At 37.7% G+C, this 11,469-nt stretch overlaps 1 long non-coding RNA gene across 1 annotated transcript; it reads left to right on the top strand.

Annotated features, from left to right (window-relative positions):
• Positions 1–720: 720 nt before the first annotated feature.
• On the top strand, positions 721–8,676 carry LOC310720966. The gene is made up of 3 exons (XR_014531886.1): positions 721–1,706; positions 7,324–7,435; positions 8,342–8,676. It is a non-coding gene; the product is annotated as an uncharacterized lncRNA (long non-coding RNA).
• Positions 8,677–11,469: the final 2,793 nt, after the last annotated feature.

Genomic DNA, 11,469 nt, shown 5'->3' with positions numbered 1-11,469 from the left:
TCCCGTCGCTTTAGTTTCTTTTGAAATGAATTTTCAGTAAATGGAGACGGGGGGCAAATTTATTTTTATTATAATTTTTTTTTTCCAGATAAATGAAGAACAGCTGTTTATTCCTTTTTCCAGATTGTTTTTCTGTATCAGAAAAACTCACTAGTGTTTACATGACCGAGTCAGAATCTATATTTTGACTCGCGTCCCTCGTATACTGCTCTGCTTTTCCCTCAAAGCTGATCAACTGTAGTTCTTCCATTTACAGGAAAATCAACTCAGCGCCTTTTTTTTTCTTTCTTTCTTTTCTAACTGCCAGCTCAATGGCTCCATTTTGTCATTTGCTGTCCTAATGTCCTCATCAGAGATTACAGTATTCTAAGCTTTATGACTGGTGAAGTCTTTGGCATAGAGGATTGCCTCCAGCTCGACTCGTGTCTATATTGCAGTTATGCATCCGATGATATTTTGCATAAATAAAACATTGTGAACCAACGTTGCTTAAGCATTAGTGCTTTTATTTCCTGATGTTATCGATCACTTCTATTAAAGGAAGACACAAAAATTGTTGAAATTGGTGTAAATCTGTGGGCATTTCACTGATTTTATTTGAGAGGAAATACTCAAAAATTTAAAAACTCAACCGTTGCCATTAAAAAGAAAAAACACAAAGCAGACATTTCAGCACTAGTGCTGAAAGTCTGGGGTTCCTTAAAACATTGCTCTTTTAGCACTACACAGGAGGTTCAGAGTGAGAGTGAGACACGGTGCGTCGTCCAGCACTCGTCTTTTTTGCTTTGGTATTTTTCGGGGAACTCCAAGTTCACAAGGCTCATCTTGAACTCCCTGTAATTTTTTGAAAAAGAAGAAATTTCCCCCGGTTTAACATTAAAACATTTTCTTAAATATTACTCAAGTTTTAATTGGGGTTAGGGTTAAAACTAATCTTAACCTTAGATCTGCAGCTCCTCTCACAGTGGTAAAGTTTCCTCTAACAACATTCTTGCCATTTTATTAACATCAGCATAACCATTGAATCAGTCAAGGATTTGCTTCCAGATTAAGAAAGTTTTTTGCAGCTGCGTTTCTTTCGGCAGCCTGCTGAACCCTGTACCGATGGAGAAAAGTTTGAGGTTATGCAAATTCAGCGGTATGGTATGATGGCACGCTATTGATGTCACCAGTCCCAATCAGGGACATAAGGTTAGAGTACTTTTTGTTCTCTAGCTTGGGTGCAGGCCTTTATTTTGGCACGTTGCTAGTGAGGCTTTTTTCTTTTGGAACCTTGTTATTTTAAGATAAGGTTTTGCAAATGGATTTTGCATCAAGTCTAGCAGGATGACTCAATGAAAACGAGTACAAATAAAAACCAAATGATCTGTAGGAAGCATAAAGACTTTCTGATGATGCACTGTTTAGATTGGTGCATTGCGTTTGTTTACTTAAACCAAAATGATTTACTTCTTAAATCATTCACATTTAAATCAATTAATACTTTTCAACTTTTTGATGCAAACTTCGAATCGTGCATGCATCTGCATCTTTTTTTTTCTTCAAGAGAAGTGACAAGCGCAAGAAAAATATTGCAGCATGAATTCTATCTTTTTTTTTTTTTTCTTTTTTCCCCCAATCATGTTCGCTGGTTTGAGTTGAACGTGCAGTTCCTTTAAAACGCTTAGCCACTGTGTACTTTGACATCTTAGAGAGGTACGGAAATGGTAAGCCACAGACTATTACTTGTGCACTTCTGCTTTTTCTCAAGAAGACAGAAGATCCAAATCTTCACTCAACACACACAAACACACACACACACACACACACAGCTTTTACGCACCGTTATGCGTCTCGGTTATGGTCTGTGTAAGGTGGTGTGAATGTCAGGAATGGTATGTACCGAAGCTATTTAAAGCGCAACTGATTGTACTGATATTCGAATCGGCTGAGATGCAAAATGGCGGCAATACAAGCAAAAAAAAAGCTGCTTGACTCGTGCCACATATGAGTACCAATACATATACACTGTATAGGACATAAGTATTGAGACAACTGACTTTTCCAGCCTCATGTGGTTCGTTCCCAAACTTTCCACAAATTTGGAAGCACACAATTGTATAGGAAGTATTTTGATGTGGTAGCAAAAAAATTGACATGCAAAAGATTTTTAACCTTTGGAAACATTTCTTTTGTCATTTATTGAAGGAGTTTTCAGTGCAAGCGCTTACATTTAACATGAATAAATTTTGTTTAACATGGGTTTTCTCACTTAACACCTCCAGCTGCATTTGTTTTCTCCACGTTATTAACTTCCAGTCAATAAAAAGTTAACGATAAAGAGACAAAGACAAATGTCTGTGGTACAAGAGGAATTTCAAAAACAAAACTTCGGTCATATGCGGTTCTTCAACAAACTGTTACCACAAACTTGGATGCACACAATTGTTTGGGAGACTTTGGCTTGAAAAATTCCCTTCACTTCAATTACGAGACCCAAACCTGTTCTAGCATGAAGATGCCACTGTGCACAAAACCATCTCCTTGAAGATATGCTTTACGTGGTTTGGAGTGGACGATCTTGAGTGGCCTGCTATAGAGCACTAACCTCAACCCTATTGAACACCTTTAGGAAGAATTCATATGCTGACTGCACCCCAGGCCTCCTCACCTCACCTACATCAGTACCAGACTACACTAACACCCTTGTGGTTGACAAATCTCCAAAAAAAAATCTAGTGGAACATCTTCTCAAAAGAGTGGAGGTTTTTATAACAGTAAATATGGACTAAATATGAAATTTTGTTTTCATTTTTTAAACAATGGTCCACATTATGTATATAAATATATTTAATATTCATAATTCTGCACTATTTGGCACATTTTGGAACAGGTTTTGGTTTTCTAGTTCAAGTGAAGTTAAGATTTCATGCTACAAAGATATCCAAAGCAATTGAGCCTTCAACATATTTTGCGGTAACAGTTTGGGAAAGAAACACTTACGGCTGGTAAAAAGTCCAGTGTCTTAATACTTTTGTCCATCGAGTGTACATTAAACATTGACTTTCTTCGGTTGAAACATTTCATAATTCTAAAACCATTATTTCCAGAGTTTTAATGGTGTCTCGAACATTTTGGACGCTATTTTATTCTTTTATTTATTAACTTATCTAGTGTTCAGAATAAAGTACACATCTGTTGCTCTGGATTTTAAAGTACAGTAAGTTAAACTGATGTAAAAAATACATTTGATTTTTTTTTCTGTTAATCAAACTCAGTTCTGATCAAAACATCAAAATATTTGTAAAAAATCCATGATTTTTGATGCCAATTTACTTTGTGGCATCACAGATATGGGGATAGAACTCCACACAAAATTACTGAATTTTAATATAGAAAGTGATTGTGGACTGGATTTTTTTTTACTATTTATCACAGTCTTGAATGTGTCAAAGATTAGTAACAAAACTGACTTTTATGCATTGTTAGTTTTTTTGCAGCATCAGATTAATTTATTTTCTTTCACACATTGTTTGTGGCTGTTTTTTCCTCATGAACTGTAATTATAGCCTCCATGACATTATATATGCTTGCATTTTTTAAAGTTTGTAGTGTCCCCTGATTGGAAGAGGTTAAATTAGCGTTTTTTTTACTGCTGACTACCAAATCGCACCACAAGACCATAAAATAGTGCACTTGATAGAAAGCTAAGTTTCTGGCTTTCCTATGGAGTTTTCTATTGAGTTGTCTATAAAGTTGTCTATGGAGTATTATAGTGTGTGTGTGTGTGTGTGTTTGTGTGTGTGTGTGTGTGTGTGTGCTTTTTACTAGTAATCCGTTATCCTTACATGATAAGCTAATCTCTAGCTGGGGTAGTGGAGGTGAGACGTTTCACAATATCTGGGGTCGTCCAACGTGCCACATATGAAATGTGAAGCGGTGGTTCTCAGTGCAGACAGAGACCCCTTTTACCTCATTAATAATAAATAAAATTGGATTGTTGAACATTTCTTTTCCTGAACATTCTATTTTAGCAGGGTGACTTTGGTGCTTAGACCCTTAAATACAAGAACATGGGGGTTTTGGTGGGTTATTATTTCCACCACTGTGAAAAATTATAATAATAAAAATCATAGACCTCTCTGACTATGTTTTATGGACCCCTGAGGGACCTGGGACCCATTTTGAAAAGAATTTATTTTGTGTTTATTTCAATCTTCTATTGTAGTTTGTAATTTCATGTAGTACAGGTTCTTTATGGAAGAATTATTTTTACCATTTTGTACATCTTGTTTATTTCATATAGTCGTTCATAATACATCTCGTATTTTCATATAGTCATACAGTATGACTACGAGTCTCATAAAACTCTTAGGATCCAAGGATCATTGAAAGGATCACAACTCAATATGTGGTGTATTTTAGCAGCGAGCTGTTCGGGCACATGCACTGAGTGTACCAGATAAGATAAAAGTTCAAAGTGCACACCTGATACAGGGCAGACGGTTAGTAAGCGGATTACACAACGCTCCGTTAATGGTTTACAGGATCACATCTATCAGATTGCAGCACAACCTCCTAGAATCGGACTCGAAGATTTCGACCTCTCTCTCTCTCTCTCTCTCTCTCTCTGCTAATGGAAGGAAACTTGACGAAGCTTCTATGTCAAATAACAAATGCATTTTATTGCAGTGCCAGAAGCTTCCATCAGCTCTTACGTTATGGGAAAAAAAAAAAAACCTGCTGTGTCATAGTGTCATGGTGGACCTCATTTAAAATACGGAATATAGGCCATTGGTAAATGTCAAGCATATCCAGGTTTCTCAGTATATCAGTGTAGTCTATCAATAGCCTTCGCCACGTGGAACGATCCAGTGACACGTGAGACTCCAGGAAATCTAGTGCTTTGAAAGAGAGACATTGCTTCAGCACAGTGCTCTTCTTAGTAAGAAATATCCTTTAATTTCAAGCACACATAAACAAGGGCTTTAAACCATGTGCGTAAGGAATACAACGTGACAGGATACGCTCTTAAAGGAAAATAATCAATTGTGTAATTTTGAGATTTATTTCTGTTATACCAGTGCAATTTGCCAATTTGCAATTTGTCAGCTGTCGTAATAGTTGGTTCATATAGTGTGTGGTATCAGTATTAGTCTGAGATTATGTATAGTGTCCATCATCTCTACTCTACACAGATCTTCACTTTAGAACTGATAAAGTAGTTGATTGAGCACATTAAAAGCTTATATATGATATGTCCAGGCTCCAAAAAAAACCAACAACTATAACAATGAAAATCTGCCTGCTTTTACAAAATGTACATTTTACGTAAGTCTACCATTTTCAGTTATGTCTCCTTAAGTTAAGGCCCTAAAACCACAAAGAAGCTAATAAAAAAAAGCTGAGTCATTAAATAAAAGCTAAAATATAAGGTGTGTGTCATAATGTAGAGAGATGTGTGTGTACACAGGGCAGACTGCTGGTCAATTCGCACCTCCGGTCACTGGCACAATGGGAGGTTGTGAATCACAGTGGACACGCAGCATGGATTCTATAGCACTTAGCAGAACTGATAAAGAACCCCTAAATGAGAGGAGAAACATCTGAACTGAATCCAAATCCAAGTGCTAAAGCAAGGTTGCGTGTAGGAAGATTAGCACAGGTTCACACTAGCAAGTGTTTGTGCAGCAACCGTATTCAATTAGTATTTTTGTGTAGAGCTTTTAACAATGGATATTTCCACAAACCGAGAATTAGCAGAGAGCAGGGAAACTAAAGAAACATCGGACCACACAATTGTTTTGAAGAACACCACAAGCTGAATGTTTGCATTTTCGCTTTCAAAGGTTCATCCTTGGACCGTTTTTTTTTTCTTAAGTAGTCTTTCTCAGGTTTTGGGCTGAGGGTTGTAGCTCTTTGACTTAGCAAGATGCAGCAATTCTTGTGCTAGGTATGTGAATAATACTGAAAATATTTAACAATTATATGAGATTGTGTGGGTTTTTTTCGTGACAATAAAGACATGTTTACAAAAATCCCAGCCATTTTTCATTTGCAACAGACACCTAGTATCTGTGAGGTAATGCTCTGCTAATGGCCCCTTAACCTACTTATCATTGCCCGGTCATATTTTTCTTACCATGTAATCCTTCTTTCATGCCCCCCCAGATAATGATTTCTAATGAGTCGACTTGTAGGAAGACAGATTTTGTTGTGTCCCAGCATTCCTCAGAAGGAACTACACTAATCTGCTAGCCTGAAGGGTTAGGCACTTCCTAATTTGACTTCAGAGGCTGATGCAAACACAGAGCAACTCTTCAGAGCGTATGGCCAGAGCAAGGAGTGCTAGGGACTTTCTCTGTACAATCTTATCACTCAGAGATTTACTAAATATGTCAGTGTGTACACATGTGTGTATGTGAGCGTGTGGGTGGATGCCTGCTTCTATCTTAGCCTTGTTCACCCTTTCGTTCAATGTCATATTGAACGATCAAACATGTGCTTGTGGTTTCTCACCAATTCAGATACTGAGCTCATACCGTTCATTTTTGTACAAGCTGTTTCCATTATCGCACCATGACGCATAGCAACATTACGGATCAATTCTGATTCAATTTATGTCCATATTTTTTTACTTATGACGTGAAAGACTTCATTTTATAGGAGTGCTAAGGTGTGAAAAAAATATACCACGGTCAAATTGATCTTATTTCTAATCCAAGATCAATCTGTGGTTATTACTGGAAACTATAATACATGTCCTAGCAAAGCAAAGCCCCCCAAAAAAGAGAGAAGTAAATCTAATCTCTTGCTCTCTAGAGATTAAGAGCTTTAATATCCCATGAAATGAGCTTTTAGTGCTCTTAATTCATTTAACCTGGGAAATGACTTCATATAACAGGACAGATCATTGCAACAATAACATTATAAGCTTTATAAAAGACAGTCGGACAATTTGTGAACGATATGGTTTATGGACCCTCCGATCATTTATTTTCTATGCCATGTTGTTCCCAGTGGACCCTGAGGAGACTAGACTCAAGGCGGGAATATATAAAGGGATTTGTCATATCATTAATCCCTTTCAGATCTAAAATAATAAACCCCTGTCATTCTGAATGAGCTTTAATCTCTCTGAGGGGCCCACGTTGCGGCAGAGCCGTTACAGCAGATCCCAGGAGACACATTAGTATGTAGCTTTGATATTTACAGTCTTGGATTAAATGGTTTACTATAAATTCACCGAAATGTTAAAACAAAACCCTTAAAATCAAGAGATTGGGATTGGACATGGCAAAACAACAGAATAATTGGGGATTTTTTGCCCCATTTTCTCCCCAGTTTGGTCACATCCCACTTTACGGCTTGGCATGATGAAGAAACCTTGAGAGGAATCCGACATAAAAGGGAACCCATCCTCATCTGGGTGGCACCAAACATCCATTATAGGTAGGTCCATCTCTGTTGAGGTGAGCAAAAAAGCTCATACAAATTTACTGAAAGGGTGTCCACAAACTTTTGTCCGTGTAGTGTAGTATTAGCGAACAGGTACATGACAATGATTATAAAAATTGAGTACGTTTATACGAGGCACAGTTACACGACACCACACGCCTGCCTCATTTGCATAGAAGCCATGGCTGAAGAAAACCAAATTACTGCAGGAACAAAAGGAAACAAAAGACCTTCTACATGCATGTGTGCCTTCAAAATGTCAAAGTGATTTAAACATCACTTATTCTCCATCACTTTGATGACATGATCCATAACTTTTACCTAACTTTCCAGTTTTCAATTGCCTAAATGAGCAGAGACAGAACTCCCAACTAAATCCACAAGCTATTACGTAGGACAAAATATCTGTCTAAAGAACCTGGTGATAATAATGACTTATGCATGAATGCAAGATCGGATTGCTCTCTTTCAGAGATAAAAAGTGTTCATGAGTCTTGTCGGTTACATCAGTGCCCTTTGGTTGGTTTTGGGTCTGCCAACCCTGTGAGTTTGATTCAAATAAAGATACCCTGGATTTGACTTTTGACCCACTTGCCCTTAAATGCTTTAAATGCATCTGTCCGTGATCGTAAATCAAAAATGGCTCTGTGCAGATATGCATGGCAGCTTTACTGTAACTCAAAATGGCAAAGCGCAGCGATAAAATCAGTATCTGCAGCAATGACAGCCTCTTGCCTTAAAATGTTTCGTTCAAACAGAAACATTCATCACACCAACACCTTAGGCAGAAATGAATGCAAACCTGCTAACTTTACGTTCAGCATGTTCATATTGCAAACAAGTGTAAATATTACCTGATATACTTAACTGACAGCTTACCTGTTTGTGTGTGTTGTGTGTGTAGATTCTGAAAGGACAGCCAAGTCAAACATCACATGGCTCTTACAACAAACTCAGAGGCGGGTTTTTACCTGAAAAACCTTGATTCGTCCAAATCCCGGATAATAAAAAGGCCATCGGGTTCTGACTTTTACTGAGGCAGTTTCAGTCTTTCATTAATAAAAATCGAATTGCATATTACATGACCATCTCCTGGCATGATGTATGATTTGACTTATACGTTTTCCATTTATTGCATTTGGCAGACGTCCTTATCCAGAGCAACTTACATTTACATTTATGGCATTTAGCAGACGCTCTTATCCAGGTGGAGGTGCTGGGATTTGAACTGATGACCTTTTGATAAGAATTCCAACATCTTATCTACTAAGCTACTTCCTCCCCTGATAATTTACAGCTATCTCAGTAATACAGCTGAGCAATCAAGCATCACAGGCCTTGCTCAAGACCCTATCAGTGGCACTTTGGTGGTGTTGAGATTTGAACTCACAACCTTCTGTTAAATCCAACACCTTAACCACTAAGCTACCACCTTCCCTTATAGCTTACAGTTATCTTAGTTTTACAGCTCTGAGCTCAAGGGTCTAGAAGTGGCAACTTGGTGGTGCTTGGATTTGAACCAGTGTCTGTCTAATCAGAAATCCAACACCTTATCCACCGCGGTACCACTTTCCTAAACAACAATTCTCCCTGAGCTGTTAACTTTTAATTTGATTGCAAAAGTTTACTTTATTGAAAAGTAACAAAAATGCTCAGATAGTCAAGTCAAGTCAAGTCAAGTCAAGTTTATTTGTATAGCGCTTTTCACAACAGACATTGTCTCAAAGCAGCTTTACAGAAAACAACAGTGAAGGTGAATGGTGTGCGTTTGTCCCTGATGAGCAGCCGTGGCGACAGTGGCAAGGAAAAACTCCCTTAGATGATATGAGGAAGAAACCTTAAGAGGAACCAGACTCAAAGGGGAACCCATCCTCATATGGGTGACATCAAAAGTTTGGTCATAAATCTTTCAACAATACAGAACAATTTGTGATCATCATAGATCCAGCATCAGCTTCTCCATGCCAGGGCCTTTAAACACTCGGCATCTACTTCTCCATGATCATCCATAGGTCCATAATCTTCACGAGGTGGGACGTGACTGGAGCTGGCCAAACCTCAGGAAGCCTCGGGATGGGGAGAGAAAGAGAAGCAGTGGAGAGGAATTAGCGTAGCTGCTGTTCATGATATTAACAGCACAAGTTGATAATGTGCATGTAATCATATATTCTGGAGCACAAGGTTGTGATGTGATGTGTGTGATGTGTGTTATGTGTAGGCTTTGCTAAAAAGATATGTTTTTAATCTGCACTTAAACTGGGAGAGTGTATCTGAACCCCGAACACTGTCAGGAAGACTATTCCAGAGTTTAGGAGCTAAATGTGAAAATGCTCTACCGCCTTTAGTGGACTTTGCTATTCTAGGAACTACTAGAAGCCCAGAGTTTTGAGATCTCAGGGAGCGTGACGGATTGTAGCGTGTTAAGAGACTGGATAGATACATGGGAGCCAAACCATTTAGTGCTTTATAAGTGAGTATTATGATCATCATAATGATCATCATATAGTCAAAGATGGTCAAAGATAGTCAAAGCATGTTCATGTAGATAAAGTGAGGAGAGAGTCCAGATCATCCATATCCACTTTACTTCCTCATAATCGTATAACAGAGAAAAAAATCCTTATGATATGGGTTTTAAGCCATTTGCTAATTATCATAAGTTTGCCTTTATAGATGCATACATCTGTTTTTTTAATACCCTCTGCAAAAAATTCTTAGATTTAATATTCAGGTCAAGTCAAATGGCTTTCTAGTCATTTTAACCACATTCAGTACAGTACACAAGGAAAGTATATGACGTTCCTCTAGGACCAAGATGCTACATAACATAATTCAAGTCAAGTTTATTTATATAGCGCTTTTTTACAACAGACATTGTCTCTAAGCAGCTTTACAGAAATTAACAGTTAAGGGGAACGATGTGTATTTATCCCTGATGAGCAGCCATGGCGACTGTGGCAAGGAAAAACTCCCTTAGATGTTATGAGGAAGAAACCTTGAGAGGAACCAGACTCAAAAGTGGAACCCATCCTCATTTGGGTGACATCAAGAGTTTGATCATTATGATGATCATAATGTAACGTAACGTAACGTAACTTAGCATAACAACATACCATATAACACAAAATGACAAAAAACTAAGTAGAACCAACAGATCTATAGCATATCCAGGACTACTATATAACGTGCACGTGTGCCCGTTATATAAAACCTATGGGGGGGTGTAAACTTTTGTACTTCAATATCCCTATAACAAGCAATAGTCTCTAACAATGGTCTTTTAGTTTGGTTTTGTTATATGTAAGAACTATTTCTTTATCGCTCAGAATATTCGAAATATGTGGTATTATACATCACATTACTCTCTCAGGAAATAAAACAAATGATCGAATTCCTTCAAAATGAGCGATGTCCTTGGAGCTGTTTCACACCATTTGATTTCTCTTCTGTCCTACATTTTTTTTACGAGTCATCTCACCAGTAATTGGATGTGATCACTTTTTGTGATTCATATCATGAAGTGAACATAAAAAAGTGCTCTCTCTGAATAATTCCAAAAAAATTTATAAGAACTTGGTCTTATTTCGACTTCCTTTTTTACCCTCAGTCTCAGATGGGGAAAGTTCAGCACTACAAATAGAAGCCCCCAGGGAACTTATGATTCATAGCGTTAACTCTTTATCTGCGAGCAGCTTGTGAAACCCTAGTGCTGCCTTAACCTTTTTATGAACATGCAAATCGGAGCCACAAACCCACCTAATGATTACATTATGCTTCTCAAAGCATTATTTCCATCACTGGTAAAAAAAGAACTAACTATAAAACAAAGCATGAATAATATGAGATGCTGATCTACTTGTGTTCAACTCATTCCGCTCATTTCTTGGCAAGCCAACATCCCTTTATAGCTTCTATAACAGGAAATAATTTGTTTCGCAGCCGTTCTACAATAGTAACTATACTAAATATAAATGGCAGGAAATGTCTCATGTGTAAGTAAATCAGTGTTAGCATTGCCAATCTCTTTGGTGT

This window comes from Silurus aristotelis (assembly GCF_946808225.1).
Source record: "Silurus aristotelis genome assembly, chromosome: 26".
Lineage (NCBI taxonomy): Eukaryota > Metazoa > Chordata > Actinopteri > Siluriformes > Siluridae > Silurus > Silurus aristotelis.
The sequence above is the reverse complement of the archived record's forward strand: the minus strand, read 5'-3'. Positions and strand labels throughout refer to the sequence as shown.